The sequence below is a fragment of the Choloepus didactylus genome, chromosome 16 (assembly GCF_015220235.1).
Source record: "Choloepus didactylus isolate mChoDid1 chromosome 16, mChoDid1.pri, whole genome shotgun sequence".
NCBI classification, from domain to species: Eukaryota; Metazoa; Chordata; class Mammalia; order Pilosa; family Megalonychidae; genus Choloepus; species Choloepus didactylus.
Genome location: NC_051322.1, coordinates 75,900,361 through 75,909,542, shown reverse-complemented (window position 1 = coordinate 75,909,542; position 9,182 = coordinate 75,900,361). Strand labels below are relative to the sequence as shown.

Below are 9,182 nucleotides of genomic sequence, written 5' to 3'. Positions count from 1 at the left end.
CTATTAGCATGTGCTGATCTCAATTAGTAGCTCCAGTAGCTTTGTCATAGCTTTTTTGAGGACTTTCTTAATATGGACTCATGTTGTCTGTAAATAGTGAAAATTTTCCTTCCTCTTTTCCAATTTTTATGCATTTTATTTCTTTTTTGCCTAATTAATCTAGCTAGAACTTATAGCATAATGTTGAATAATGGTTGTGACATTGGACATAATTGTCTTTTTCCTGAACTTAGAGGGAAAGCTTTCAATCATTCACCATTGAATACATTGTTAGCTGTGGGTTTTTCATATATGCCATTTATCATGTTGAAGAAGTTTCTCTTTTTAAAGCCCTTTAAAAAGAAACATTGCTGGAGTTTTCCAATTGCCTTTTCAGCATCAATTGATATTCTCATGTGGTTTTACTCTGTTGGTTTGTTAAAGTGTTGCATTAATTGAGTTTCTTGTGTTGAATCACCCTGGTATACTTGGAATAAAGTCCATTGGTAATGGTGTACAATTATTTTAATGTATTGTTGGATTCAATTTGCAAGTATTTTGTTGAGGAATTTTGCATCTTTATTCATTAGAGAGATTAGTCTATAATATTCTTTTCATGTAGTATCCTTATCAGGCTTTGTTATTAGGGAGATATTAGCTTAATAGAATGAGTTAGGTAGTGTTCCTTCCTCTTCAGTTTATCAGAAGAGTTTGATCAGGATTAGTATTAATTCTTGGAATTATTAGGACAATTCACCAGTGAAGACATCTGGTCCTGGACTTTCCCTTGTTCAGAAGTTTATGATAACTGATTCAAACTCTTCACTTGTGATTGGTTGTTGAGGTCTCCTAATCCTTTTCAAGTCAGTATAGATTGCTTGTAATTTTCTAAGAAATTGTGCATTTCATCTAAGATGTCTTGTTTGTTAGCATACAATTGTCCCTATTACCCTCTGTTTTGGTTTGCTAAACCAGGCATTATGCAAAATATCAGAAATGGATTATTTTAATAAAGCACATTTATTAAGTTACAAATTTCTCCAAAATTTCTTCTGTTTGCATCTCCAAGCATCTCTAAGCATCTGTGTCTGTGTTGGCCCTTGAGCTCTCTTAAGTAGTGCAGTGAACCAAGCAAGACCTGCTCTGAATGGGAAAGGTCCATACCTCCACAGAAATAATTCAATCAGATTTATCACCCACAGGTGGGTGAGTCACAGCTCCATGGAAATAATCAATAGGTTCCACCCTAAGATAGTTAAAAGATCATGGCTCTTCTGGGGTCCATAAAGGTTTCAAATGTTTTATTTCTTTGATGTTTATGGTAATGACACCCTCTCATTTCTGATTTTATTTGCTTGCATCTTCTCTCTTTTTTTCTTTAACTGTCTAGCTAAGGCTTTGTCAATTATATTGTTCTACTCAAAGAAACATTCGGTTTTAATGAGTCTCTCTATTGTTTTATTGTTCTCAATTTAATTTATTTCTGCTCTAATCTTTATTTCCTTCTCATTGCTTTGGGATAGTTTGTTGTTCGTTCTCTAGTTTCTCCAGGTGTTCAGTTAGGTCTTTGTAGCTGATTCTTCCTTTCTGATATTTGTATTTAGGGCTATAAATTTCCTGTCTGCCTTGCCTGTACTGCACCCCATACATTTTGATATTTTGTGTTTGCCTCTATATTTTTCTCAAGGTATTTATTGATTTCACTCACAATTTCTTCTTTGACCAAATCATTGTTTAAGAGTGTGTTGTTTAACCTCTGTTTATTTGTGTTTTTTTCAGTTCTATGGCTAATGATTTCCAGCTTTATTCAAGTATAAGCAGATAAAATCCTATGTATAATTGCAATCTTTTCAAATGTATTAAAGACCTATTGTGTGCCAAAGCATATGGTCTATCCTGAAGAATAATTCATGGGCACTTTAGAAGTATATATATCCTGCTATTTGGGAGAACAGTTTATATATATATATATATATATATATATATATATATATATATATATATATATTCAATATATATATATATTCAATCTTGTTCATTTATCATATTATTTAAGTTCTCTGTTTCCTTATTGATCCTCTGTTTTCATGTTCTATCTATTGAACAGAGTGGTGTGTTGAAGGATGTCACTACTATTGAAGAGACATCTATTATGCCCTTCAGTTTTGCCAATGTTTGCCTCAGGTATTTTGGGGCATGTTGATCAGGTGCATAGATTTTTATGATTGTTATTTCTTGTTGGTGAATGGCCCCTTTTATAAGTAATTAATGTCCTTCTTTGTATCTTATAACATTTTTGCATTTCAAGTCAATTTTGTCTGTTTTTACTATGACTGTTCCAGTTTTCATTGTTGGTGGTGTTACTGCTTGCATGGAATATCTTTACCCATCCTTTCATTTTAAAACTATGTGTATATTTTAGTATAAAATGATTTCTCTTGTAAAACAACATATTGATGGATCATATTTTTTTATCCATTCTGCCACTTTGTGCCTCTGTGTGGGGAGTTGAATCCATTAACATGCAATCGCTGTACTTACTTAAACAATTTTATCCTTTTATTTTCATTTGTCAGATATATTTTTTCTCTTTTTATTCTTTTATTTACACTTACTGATAGTCTTCTTCTATACTCTCCTCCATACCACTTTCTCCTCTCTTTTTTTTTCAGCTGGCAAGACTCTTTAGTATTTCTTATATGGCAGGTATATTGTTAACAAACACTCTCAACCTCTGTTTATCTGTGAATATTTTATATTCTCCTTCATTTTTGAAGGACAGCTTTGCCTGATAAAGAATTCTTGGCTGGAAAATTTTCTATTTCATTATCTTAAATATATCATACCTCTACTTTCTTGTTTCCATGGTTTCTGATGAGAAATCAGCATTTACTCTTTTTTTGGTCTCTCTTTTATTTGGTAAACCAGCTTTTCTTACTTCTTTCAGAATTCTCTCCTTTTGGCATTTCTCAGTGTGTTCATTATGTGTCTTGGAGTAGGTCTATTCAGGTTTTTTTCAGTTTGGAGTTCTTTGAAATTCTTGAATTTGCATATTTATGTCTTTTATAAGTGTTTGGATATTTTCAGCTCTTATTTCCTCAAATATTCATCCTGGCCCTTTTCTCTTGTTTTCTCCTTCTGGGATACCCATCATGCATATATTGTGTGATTCAAAGTTTTAGTCATCTCAAGGCCTTGCACCAATATTTCCATTCTTTCATCCCATCTGTTCTTTTGTCTGTTAGAATTTGGATGCTGTGTCTTCAAGCTTGCTGATCCTTTCTTCTCCCTCTTCAAATATGCTTTTGTGTGTCTCTAGAATAGTTTTAATTTCATCTATACTGTCTTTCATTTACATAAGATCTGCTATTTTTCTTTGTATACTTTTAAATTCTTCTTTATGCTCTCCCAGTGTCTTCTTAAAATCCTTTATCTCTTTAACCATTTCATTGAATTTGTTTATGTGATTTGTTTCAACACCTTCCATTAAGTGTTTCAAATTCTGTCTCCTCCAACTTTTTAATTTTTTCCTTTGACTAGGCCATATATTCCCACATTTTAGTATGCCCTGTGATTTTTACTGGTATCTGGGCATCTGATTATCTTGATGCCTTCATTCTGAAATTTGGATTCTCCTTCTCATCTAAGATATTTTGCTGATTGGGTTTGTATTAAGGCAATTATTTCACAGTTGGATTTTAGTATTTTCTAGCCAAAACATGCAAGGAACCCATGCAGGGGGCATAGGCAAGATTGAACAGCCATAGGAAAGGGAATGGAAAAACTCCAAAAACCATTTTTTTCTTTCTTTTTCTTTTTTACCATAAGTTTGAATGGCATGGGTCACATCTCAATTGAAATACCCTAGTCAAAATGTCACACCTACAACAGGTCTGCATCCACAGGAATGGATTAAAAGAACATGGCCTTTTCAGGGTAGAAACCACCACTGTGTCTGTCAATAATTTTCAAAAATTCTTAGCCATTATTATTATCACTAATATTTCCTCTGGTCATTTCTTCTATTTCATGTCTTCCCCATTACACATACATAAAATTTTTATTTTTTTTACTTATATATGGTGCATCACCTTTAAGTCCTTTTTTTTTTTTTTTTTTTTTTTTTTTTTTTTTTTTTTTTTTTTACCTTTTCTCCTATGTTTGGTAAGTTTTATTGAAATATATTCAAGCACACTGATAATTTCCTTGTCTATGTTCAATCATCTGATGATCCCATGAAAGACATTTTTATTTCTGTTACAAAGTTTTCAATATCTTCCATTTCTTATTCATTCTTTCTTAGGTTCTCCATCTCTCTGCCCACATTACCTCTGTGTTTTTTTCTAACCCTTTATAATCGGGACACTTATACAACTCAAAACTTGCTGTTTTAACCACTCTCAAGTGTACAATTCACTGATATTAATTACAATAATTATTGTGCTACAATCAGTCTAATTCATTACTCAAAGTCTTTTATTACCTCAAATATCCATTAAACAAGAATTCTCCATTTCTCTTGCAACCTGGCCCATGGTAGCCTATAATCTACTATTTGCCTCTGTGAATTTCCTTGTCTAGGTATTGCATATAAGTGGGATTATACTATATTTGTTTTGGGTGTGCTTATTTCACTCAAGGCCATCCATTCAGTACTATAGCATGCACCAGAACTTCATTTTTGTAGTAGTGGGGAAAATAGACATTCCTGTTTTGTTTTGACCTCAGGGATGAGGCTTTCAGCCTTTCACTGCTAAATATAATGATAGCTGTTGATGTTTTATATGTCTTTTATCATCTTGAGAAATCCCTTTCTATCCCTTTATACCAAGTGATTTTATTATGAAATTGTGTTGATTTTGTTAAGTTCCTATCCTACAACAATTCATGTATTAATGCAATTTTACTTTATATGTTAATATGTTATATTACATTGACTTTTTTCTTATGTTGAGCCACCCTTACATTCCTGGGATAAATCTCAGTTTGGTAATCCTTTTAATATGCCATCATATTCAATTTTCTAGAATATGTTGATTTTGCCTCTAAATTCATACAGGAAATTTGTATGCAGTATTCTGTACCACTTCTCAGTCTCAAGTAGACCCAGACATCTTCTGAGTCAGACTTCAACAGAGTTGGTTGAGGGTGATGTACAAAGACACAGTCTTTGTCATTAAGGTGCAGCAATAATCAGGCCCCAGGGACCCTCACTTGAATGTGCCTGGGCCACCGCTGTGGGCCATAGGAACTACCATGCAGAACTGAGGGAGTGGAGGGGACCAGGACAAACAAATTTACCCTGGGGCTCTCCTAAATTTCTTATTTATTTTTTTCCTGATTTCAGAAAATAACATTAGTTATTTGTTGAGTAATTGTCTAGACTTGATTGTGTTCCAGAGTTTGGGAAAAGTTAATTCTGACAATTTTCCCATTTTGATTGTTTATCAGGGGCCTATATGCAAGGTGTGTCTTCCTCCACAGTCTTGCTCATGTCACCTCTTACAGTTTCTGCTGCTGACTTTTTCCCTTAGAGATGTTAGTGTACTAATCTTAGTTATCTTAACTCATTCCTTTGATAATTCCAATATCTCTATCAAATTGAGACTGTTTCTGATGTGCCCATTTTCAGACTTCATTTTTTTTTTTTTTTTGCCCTTTAGCATGACTTCTGTTTTACTGTTGAAAGCTAGACATGATATGTCTAGTAATGGAAATTGAAGTAAGCGTCCTTTTAATGTGAGGTCTTATGTTCATCTGTCTAGGAGTTAGGCTGTTTTTATTTTTTCCTGTGGTTGTGAGCCTCAGTGGTAAAATTTTTCTGGTGTCCTTGTTTTTGTCTCCTCTGTTGTTTTTGGTTTTCTTTAGGGATTGCTTCTTAATTTGCATCTGAACCTTACAATTCTTCACAGTTGTAAACCCTTCTTATATCCAATAACCCTGTTAATGTGTTAGTAAATATGTAGGGAGGTAAATGTTCTATGATAAGGTCTTATTCTATTACTTATTCTGTGTCCTTGGACTGTAACTTTCATGAATGTTTACCAAAATTTTTTCCACCTCTAGGTGATACAGGAGGGCCACAGGAGTGTAGATTTGGGTGTCTGTCTTTCCTCAGGTAAGTTAGACTCTTCTAAATCCAAGTTTGTTAGACTCTGGTAAAATAGTATCACTTAAAGGTGGGTATTAAGAAATGAATACTTTGGAAAATTTTTAAATGACTATTTTTCCCTTCCTCCTAGCAGAGGCATGAAGGAATCTTTCTATGAGAACTTGTTTAGGTTTCTGGAAGGAAAACTCAAGAAAGTGTTGGGGACCCCTAAGGCTGGGCCTCTAGGTGTTTTTTTCTTTATTCTCTCAAATTAGTCCACCTTCACTTTCCAACAATTAGTCATATCAAGTATTAAATTTTAATTCAAGGAAAATTTAACACATTCCCTTTGAGTATTCCCATCTGGTGCTGGCCCCAGAGAAGTTTCTGTTCCTAATGAACAAAACTTGAAACCAAAGTAAATACAGGAGAATGAATAAGGCAGGAACAGGGATGCCTTGAAAGAAGAATCTTTCCCTTATGTGCCCTGCTCATTAGGAATAACTTTGAGGAAGAATAACAAATGCAAAGCCATTCCTTATACATAAAGTGTAAATGTAGATAAAGAGACAGAACCTAACATCCCAGCATCCCACAAAACCTCAGATATGGACTACCTTTTCATATTGAAGGTTCTTCATAAGATATAAATTTATTTGTGTTTCCTGAGCCTTACATATACTCTATACAATTGTTAGCCTCTAGTTTCAGTATGTTTTTTGGAGTTTCAGAATATAACTAATCAATATTTATATTTGGAAAGTGGAAAGGAAAGACTTTAATAATGGAATAAAATTCTAGGGTGTTGGGCCAAAGAGTGCAAAAGCCACATCTAGAGGCCTGGGTGGATCTGGATGTGGAAGGGCACATGGAGCAAGTGAGTCAACCACAGGAAATTCCTTCCAGGGATTTCAGAATGGGAACAACTTCATAATGAGTGCAGAGGAATTACTATAGAAAACATAAGAATATATGAAGACATCAAATCCTGAAGACATCAACTCTAGGTTTGTTCTTCTTTTATTCAAGTTACACAATGACTAAGAACAACAATATATGTACATCAGTGAATGTTTAATATGAATATGTTTGAACTTGGTCATAAGTATGTAGATGACATGGTTAACCTAACTTTATAAAATATTGCACAGGAGGGCTAACTAATTATTTGAAAAACTTCTAAGTTATTGTTTTGGTTTGCTAAAGCTGCTGGAATGCAATATACCAGAAATGGGTGGCTTTTACAATGGGGATTTTTTAGTTTAAAATTTACAATTCTAAGACTGTGAAAATGTCCCAATTAAGGTTTGAAGAGAAAGATACCTTTTTCTGAAGAAAGGTTGTTAGTATCCACAGTTCCTGTCACATGGAAGTCACATGGCTGGCAACTGCAGGTCCTTTCCTCCTGGGATTCACTGCTTTCAGCTTGGTTTCAGTGGCTTTATGCCTCAGCTCCTGTGGGTTCTTCTTGCTTCTCTGGGTGTCTCTCTCCCCCTCTCTCTCTAAGCTCTCTTAGCTTTTGTCTTTTATCCTCATAAAGGACTCCAGTAAAGGATTAAGACCCACCTTGAATGGGCTGGATCACTTCTCAATTGAAACCTAACCAAAAGTTCTCACCCATAAGAGATCTGTATTCACAAGGATGGATTAAAAGAACATGGCCTTTTTAGGGTACATAACAGCTTCAAACTAGAAAAGGTATATAGCTAAAAGCAACCATTTTTTTTTTCTCTAGTTTCTGGCTATAAAGATATGGATGAAGCCCAAGAATATTTTTCAGTTTGACTCAATGCCAAAAATGTAATTTATTGATAAGCAAATTCCTCTCAAATAATTTTTCATTGCCTTTTTTACCTCTTTGTTCTTCAAACTGTAGATTATAGGGTTCAGCATGGTAATCACAATAGTTGTAAAATATAGACACTATCATATCATGGTCCAAAGCATAGCTGGAATTTGGCCTCACATACATGAAGAGGAGTGTTCCATAGTAAACTGACACTCCAGTTAGGTGATATCCACAGGTGGAAAAGACTTTTTGCCTTCCTTCAGCAGCACACATCCTAAGAATGGCCAACAGAACAAAACCATAAGAGATCAGGACTATCGATATGATAATTATCTCAATACAGCCAATGAAGTAGGAGAGTAGAAGCTGGTTGATGTGAGGTCAGAACAAGAAATAGCAAGAAGTGGAGGGATGTCACAAAAAACAAGTCTAATTTCATTGGATACACAGAAGGATAGACTAAAAGTGGCCACTGTGTGTAATGTAGCATGCAGAATGCCACCAACATAGGAAGTGATGATAAGTGACACATAGACTTGGAGTGACATGTTAACTGAATATAGCAGTGGGTTATAGATTGCTACATAGCAATCATAAGCCATTGCAGGCAAGAGAAAGCATTCTGTGGTCCCAAAAGTAAAAGCCAGGGACATCTGTGTTGTACGTCCAATAAATGAAATGGTTTTATTCTCTGCCAGTAAATTGACCAACATTTTGGGAGTGAAAACTGAAGAATAGCAGGCATCCATGAATGACAACACACTCAGAAAATAGTACATGGGATTGTGGAGCCAGGAGTCCCCAATGACCAATACAATCAGACCCAAATTTCCCATCAAAGTAAAAAGATAGATTGCCAGAAACAGGAAAAACAGGTAGATGTTCAGTTCAATATTATCTGTGAAGTCCGTAAATATAAACATGGTGACTTCTGTCAAATTTTTCAACTGAATACTGCATGGCTCCAAGTTTGATGGCAACACTGACATCTTGGTTTATATTTATATGTCAGCAAGGCAATATCTGGTGAAATAAGGCTCAACCAATTATATCTCCATGTTTGGTTCTTAGAAGGGCATATGATACCCTAGGCAGTGATAGGACAGACACCAATGAAGGAAGGGGCACATGTGGATGTATTTCCCTGTATAAATAAAAGGAAGACATGGACTCATTCACTTTTTGCCTAAATTTGTCATGTTAAATTTTTTTAACAAAGCCCTGAATTTAAGTGGATTATTTTCTGTTAAATTTTCTATTACCTTTCTTTATATCATCTTAAAATTCACAACACAGTGAACATCAGGATTTTTGTATCCAAAA

The 9,182-nt window shown here is 34.5% G+C and overlaps 1 pseudogene; it reads right to left on the bottom strand.

Annotated features, from left to right (window-relative positions):
• Window positions 1-7,856: 7,856 nt before the first annotated feature.
• LOC119511334 lies at window positions 7,857-8,848 on the bottom strand (annotated as a pseudogene).
• Between the last annotated feature and the right edge of the window lie 334 nt (window positions 8,849-9,182).